Source organism: Anomalospiza imberbis, chromosome 3, assembly GCF_031753505.1.
Source record: "Anomalospiza imberbis isolate Cuckoo-Finch-1a 21T00152 chromosome 3, ASM3175350v1, whole genome shotgun sequence".
Lineage (NCBI taxonomy): Eukaryota > Metazoa > Chordata > Aves > Passeriformes > Viduidae > Anomalospiza > Anomalospiza imberbis.
In genome coordinates this window covers 91593267-91599777 of record NC_089683.1, presented here as the reverse complement: position 1 = coordinate 91599777, position 6511 = coordinate 91593267, and the positions used below count along the sequence as shown (strand labels likewise).

The 6511-nt window shown below is 48.7% G+C and overlaps 1 protein-coding gene across 8 annotated transcripts in view; it reads left to right on the top strand.

Moving 5' to 3' along the window:
• The first annotated feature begins 252 nt into the window (after window positions 1-252).
• The window catches only part of PROX1 (prospero homeobox 1), a 49918-nt gene continuing 43659 nt past the window's right edge, over window positions 253-6511 (top strand). For 3 of the 8 annotated variants that reach the window (XM_068185701.1, XM_068185702.1, XM_068185708.1), the window contains exons 1-2: window positions 253-622; window positions 829-953. The gene's annotated coding sequence lies outside the window, so the exon portion shown is untranslated. Of the gene's footprint in view, window positions 623-828; window positions 954-978; window positions 1398-2017; window positions 2216-6511 lie in introns of those variants that run through there. The other 5 variants (XM_068185703.1, XM_068185707.1, XM_068185704.1 and 2 more) reach the window with 5 other exon arrangements.

Here is a 6511-nt window from a genome sequence, read left to right as displayed (position 1 = left end):
CACCCCGCGTCCGTCTGTCCGTCCGTCCGTCCCCGCCGCAGGTGCGCGGCGGCCGCCACCTTCCCGCGGGGACGGGGCGGGGCGACCCTAACCCCCCCGCGCTCCCCTCTCCTCTCTCCCCGCTCCTGCCAAGTTCTCCCCGTCCCCCCCGTCCGTCCCAAGGAGCCTCCCGATTGGGCGCCGGGCCGGGCCCACGTCACTCCGAGTGTGACGTCTAGTCTTCCTGTTTCCTTCAGCTGTGTCTTAAAGTAAATCTTGTGGCGGTGCGGAGCGCTGCTCGGCTCGGCCAGCCCAGCCCAGCCCAGCCCAGTCCAGCCCTGCCCCGTGCCGCTCCCGCCGCCCCCGCTCCGCGCCCGCCGCTCCGCTCCGCTCCGCTCCGCTCGGCGCCCGCAGCCCCGCGGCCGCTGCCCGCCCGCGCGCCCGCCCGCGCTCGCCCTCCCTCGCGCGATTATCATATTCATCAGCGGCGGGGCTGCCGGCTGCGCGCGCGTGTCCGCGTGTGCGTGTGTGCGTGTGCGGGGCGCGTGTGGTGTGTGTGCATGTGCGTGTGCGTGTCGCCCTTTCTCTCGTTCCACCGGCAAAAAAAAAAAAGCGAGGCTCAGTTTCGTCGCCTTTTCACCGAGTAAGTACCCGCTCCCCCTCCGCGCCCCTCCGTCCGTCCCCGCTTTCTCGACCTTTTCAGGTCTTTCGGGTTTTTTAATTTATTTTTTTTACCCCTAAATTCGCACTTGCTTGGGCTGCTCTAAATGGTCCGGGGGGAGGGGGGCGGTGATGAAATCCCCAGCAAAATATTGATCACCGTTATCAAACCTGTGCTTCTTTTTCCAGGGGGCAAAATTGCAGTGACTTTATTAGCTGAGTAGTTTTAATTCCCCGGTAGATAAAGCGGTAAGGATTTGTGAGCGGTAAGGAGCCCGATGGAGCGCTCACCGTAGCCTGCCCAGGGCTGAAGAGTAAGTGACCTGCTCGTTGTTAGGTGATCCTCCCCCCCTTCCCCTTCGCTCTCTCGCTGCCACCTTTTGTGGACCGCTCTTTATTTTATTCCGTGGGTTGGAGGGCAGTTTTGCGGGGACGGAAAGCGGAGCGAGTATTTGGCTTCTTCTTGTTGTTCCGAGCTTCTTTCTCCCCCCGTCCCCGCCGAAGTTCCCCATCCCCGCTTTAAACTCCTGCTCCGCTCCTCCGAGCCTCCTCTTTGTCCTGTTTATTATAGCTGCCTTGCTTTTTGTCTCTTCCAATTTGCCTGTCATTTGCATGTCTCTACTTCTCCTTTTTAACCCAAGCCGGGAAGGACGGGGACTTTTTATTCTTACTCTTCTTACCCTTGCAATTACTTTTTCATTTCCAAGCGTGGGACGAGCTGCGAATCGTGTAAATGTATAGAAAATGGGATTTGAGTGGTAGGTAGCGAGCACATGAGAAGAGATCAAATGCAAGTCGCGGGATAAGAGCCTTGATCTGGGAAAAGATTAGGATTATTGGTACTTTCTATTTGTTTGGTTGTTGTTTGTTGATTTTTCTTCCTCCGGGGGGGATTTAATTCTTTCTTAGCCGTTGATGGATATCTTTCTTGGCTTTTTCGATTTTCTGTTTAGCGGCTGAGTGACCCGGCTCACTTTGCCATGTGTTTACACGGAGTTAAAGCGCAGGAGGGAGCGGTGTTGGGGGGCGTGGGGCCTACGCGGATGGGGCGCGCAGGGCAGCGCTGGGGGGGGCGCGGCCCGGGCTGGGGGGGCGCCGAGGTCGCGGCGCTCGACAGGAGCGGGCGGCCCGACGGGCTCCCGGGCCACAGCTCCCCGGCACCAGGCACTCCGTGGGGGCGGAGCGGGGCCGTCCCGGGGCCCGCGGCTCTTTGCAGAGAGGGAGAAAGTTGCGCGGATCCCCACGGGCGCTGCGCGGCGTCTGGTGGGGCAGGGCAGCGCCGCGGGGCCGGGGCCGGTGCGCGGGGCGCGGGCAGGTGCGTGGCGCTGCGCGGAGGGGCGGCGGGGTAGGTGCGCACCGGGCGGAGCGGCTGCGGAGCGGGATGCGGGGGGTCCCGGCCGCCGCCGCCTCCCTGTGCCGGGAGAGCTGGGGCGGAGGGGTCAGCAGCGGGAAGCGGCGCGGGATCAGTGTCCGCGGGCCGTGCGGGGGGTGCGGGAGGCGCGGCCGAGGCGGGATGGAGCTCCCCGAGGCGCCAGCGTCGCGTCCGTGCGGTTGTGCCCCGGCCGCGGAAGAGCAGGTACCCGGGATATTAACTTAATGCCTTTGACAAAGTAGGGGATTTCAGTCAGGGATGACAAGGGACACGGCTGCAGACTAGAGGTGCCCTTGGATGTCGGGCAAAAGTTGCCAGGACGAGCTTTGGAAAGCCGCTACTTTCCCACAGGTCCCAAGCGCTCAGCAGACCCCGTGGTGTTTCTGGCTGTATGGCAGGTGTCACCCCAAAGCCATCATCCGGGTCTGGGGCCGGGTGGAGAGCACGTGGAATGCATCCACGCATCTGTGGCCATAGCTTGGTGGCAGAAGGTGCTGTGTTGCTGAGTGCAGGGCACAGAAACATGTTTGTGTCACTATGAGGTGTAAAAGCTCAGATTATTTGTCACTTCCATTGCCTGTAGAGGTTTGGCAATATGCAGGATGAATTATACGGAGGCAGTTTCCTTAGCCGTAGATTTGCATGTGGTACATATCCTTTATGTCTTCTCACAGTTTTTCTCTGAGTTGCCATCAATCACTTTAAGTTTACGACCACTGCAGCTCATTTTGCATTTATTTTATCTAGTTTTCGTCCAGAGCTTACCTTTAGCAGTAATATCACGTTCTGTAAAATGTTTATTAATACTCAAGGGTAGACAGAGTATCAACATTTCAGGAGTTGAACTGTGATAAAAAGTACAATGTATATGCTTTTCACTAACAGCTCCCTATTAAGTTATTCTGTAAAGTATCCTGTGTTCGCTGAATGGCACTGTCGGTATATACAGTTAACTTCCCTGCCAGCTGAACTCTGAGGCCTCTCAGTTTATATAACTTATCTCTTTTATGATTGCTTGATAAATTGAGATGTTCGTAAGAATGGACACATTTTCAAATGGAAAAGTTTAATTTGATTCAGGGCAGAATTGTAAATACCACAATTTGTAGTCTCTAAATAGTGATTTATTCTGACTCAAAGTGCAGCCTAACTGCTAAATTGAGTAATTTAAGAATTGTGATGTAATGACATCGCGTAGTATGGAAAGAATAGTATATTGGAAAACTTGGGCTGCATTCAGAGTAGGAATCTTGAGAACCTTTTAGTATTGTCTCTACACAGAGGCCATGTGAGTTATTTTCTTCATGATCGGTGAAAATAACAAGGACCAAACTGGCTTGAGAGGAGGAAAATATTTTCAGTTTTCTACTTTGAGCAGCTTTATTTCTTTTTCTCATTCAAAAGATCTGTTTCCTCAAGCAGTGCTGAGCACGGCTACGTGATGGAGGGCCCTGCATCTCCCCAGTTTAAAGGCCTGAATCGCTCCTGTTATTGAGCTCTGTAGTTGATGGGAATTGCGGATGTTTGGCATTCATAGGTATTGCTGAATACCTTGCTCTATTGGGCCCTGGGTATCACCAGGTTCATAAAACAAGGGTTGCTTTTTCCTTTAAGGCTAAAGAGCAAGCAGCATAATTTTGAAGTAAATCAGGTGCTGATTTTTGCTGCTGCTTCTTCTTATGAAGAAATCCTAGTAAAGTAGGTTTTTTTTACTGCCCAAATAGTTCCTCATCCTTTCTGCCTTGTTTCAAGTTCCTTGATAGACATCTCGGCTAAGGGAGTTGAATAATCTTTTCTCCCAAGAAAACTTGTGTTAGAACTGCACAAAAAGGTAGTACTTTCTCCCAAGAAAACTTGTGTCAGAGCTGTTCAAAAAGGTAGCGCTTTCTCATTAGTGGCTGATGTGATTTTAGCACTGAACAGATACAGTGAACAGATGTCATCTGTTCTTTGAATTTTAGCTGTAGTTTTGTGCATGAAATGCTGTTGACTGGAATAATTTTTATCCTGTGCTTCCTGGCTTATTCTGGCAAAGCCATACCCTGTGTAGTGCGTTAGAGTGTAAGATCTAAATATTTCTATTAGCAGGAGCATGTTAAATTTCTTGCATGGTATTGGCATAATGGGCTTATATGAAGCAGGCAGACTCTGGACCAAAGAAAGTAGTCGGCTTGTGAAAAGAGGGGAACAATTTCAGCTGTATAAACTGATATCTCCTTGAATTTATCCAAGCATATCCATCAAGTTTAGCACTCTTGTGCTGTGTATTTAATGGCTGTTTATGTTAGGCTAGGGTTCTTCAAAGGGGTTGACGAGGCTGAGTTTGAATTTACATCTCCTTTGCATCCTGTAGATGTTTGAATTAATCTAGGAGAAAATGATCAGCATCTTTCTAGATCAAGATGCGTTAATAAAATTGATTACAAAAATTGATTTATTAATAGTGAGTATGGTTAAATACCTGACATCACACTAATTTTGACAGACCATTCTAGCCAAAGGTTTGGTAACAGTAACTCTTGGAGACTTAGAAATTAATCTGTTTCCATTTTAAATGTCAATGCATATCAAATGGATACAAAATAAACCTATGTCTGTAGCTGCTGTGCTGTTAAGAGTTTATTCATAGCTACATTGTAATCATATCTCCTTAAACAAAAGATTTGAAAGTAAATTTGTAAATAAAATACTACTGCTGCGTTTATGGATGGACATAGAAAGTGCTGAGGTCCTTGGTATGATTTTTAATTCCATCGGCATGGAAAACGTTTGGTTTCTGAAGAAGCCACGTTGTGCGAGTTGAGGATTGAGATGTGGCCGGCAAATTTAACATAAACTACACTTGGCATGCGAGGAGTATCAAAAGCGATGCATAAACCAAATTTAACCTTCACAAATTTAAAACACTGTAATTTGGAAAGAAATGGTGCTTCTAGAGATTTCTACATAGATCTTGACAACCTATCTTGCCAGCTCTGTTTTTCTGGAGAGCTGTACAGAGATTTTAGATGTATAGAATATAGTTTTGAGACAATGTGCAGCCAAAGTACTGGTGGCTGTGTAAAGGACATACACTTCCTAATTATTTCTCCCCCTCCCCAATATTTCAGTTCTTATTTATTGAGTTCTAATCTAATCAGTCTTGAATTCTGCCTGTTGTGGCTGGGATTTTGCATCCTGCTCTATGTGCCATTCCACTCCCCTTGAGGTGCAAATTGGTTTTGGCCCTCCGAGAATGAAATATTAACTGGCCATTCAATACCCATTCTGTTTTGTCAGGCTAAAGTAGAACTATTTCTCATATTTAAGCCGAAAGGCACGTAAGCCTTAAAGCTGGCAGCCTGGCTGGCTCAGGATAACACCAGGGCAAATGGGAGATGTTGCTTAATACCCAGGTTAAGTGTACGATAACTCCGATGCTTTCAGCTTCCATCGAGGGAAGGAGGGGACATCGCTCTGGAGCACCTCCTGCCACCCGTTTGCGGTGGCAGAAATGGGCTGTGGAGCAGCGGCTGGTGGGGGGCTTGGGGAGGGAAATGGACACTGGGGAGGAAGGATGCATGGCAATGACCTTCCAACCTGGTGCAGGACAGCCTATTTCCTGAGCTGCTGACTCAAGGGTACAGCAAGCCCTCCCCATGTGTGTCCTTGGCTGGGATTGGGCAAGAGAGAGGGGAACAGTGGTCAGGCACCTCGAATTTTCTGGGAAAAGTGCAAAACTTGTAATCTGACATGAGGTTTCTGGTGTGAGTCTGGGAACGTATTGCTGGCTCTTAATCAAGAATAGCTTGACCACAGAAAAGGAAGGAAAAGCGTGAAGGTTTTTGGTGTTGGTGGATTTTGTTTGTGGCTTGTTTTCTTTTCCTATTGGCAAGTACTATCTTTATGGTGGATGCCTTCAGAATATCTTTCTTACCTTCAGAAATAAGCAGGAGCTCTTTCAGTTGTCTTTCAATTAGTTTAGATCGATTTCAAATGAACACCACTGGACTGAAAGGTCAAACTCAGCCCTAGCTTATTCTGTGCCAGTGCCTTGGCCAGTTCTTTACAAAAAAAAAAACCTTCTGATATTCCTCAGGTTTTTGTTTTGTTTTTTTTTTTTTTGTGATGGTCTAATTGTAAGGCCTTATTCTGCCCCTGAAAACTCCATTTGCATCAGCTGGGAGAAAGTGGGAGGCAAGAGACAGTCTTTTACATGCTGCCAAGCAGGGCCTGACTCTACCCCTCACACACAGCAGGATTTTGGTATCCCTGGACTCCAGGGGTGTTGCTTGCAGGGTAGGATGCTTCTTGGTGTGCAGGTGGCAGAACTGGGCCCCTGGAACAGAAATCCTTGTTATCTTATTATTTTCATCACGAGGTAACCAAACTTAACTTGCTTAATGCACTTTTTGATAAGAAAAGACCTTTGAAGACAGTGACCTGATAACTAGTCAAGGTGTTTGGATTTTGCACCTGAATTAATGATTTTTTTTTTTTTGTTTTAATATATTTTTTATA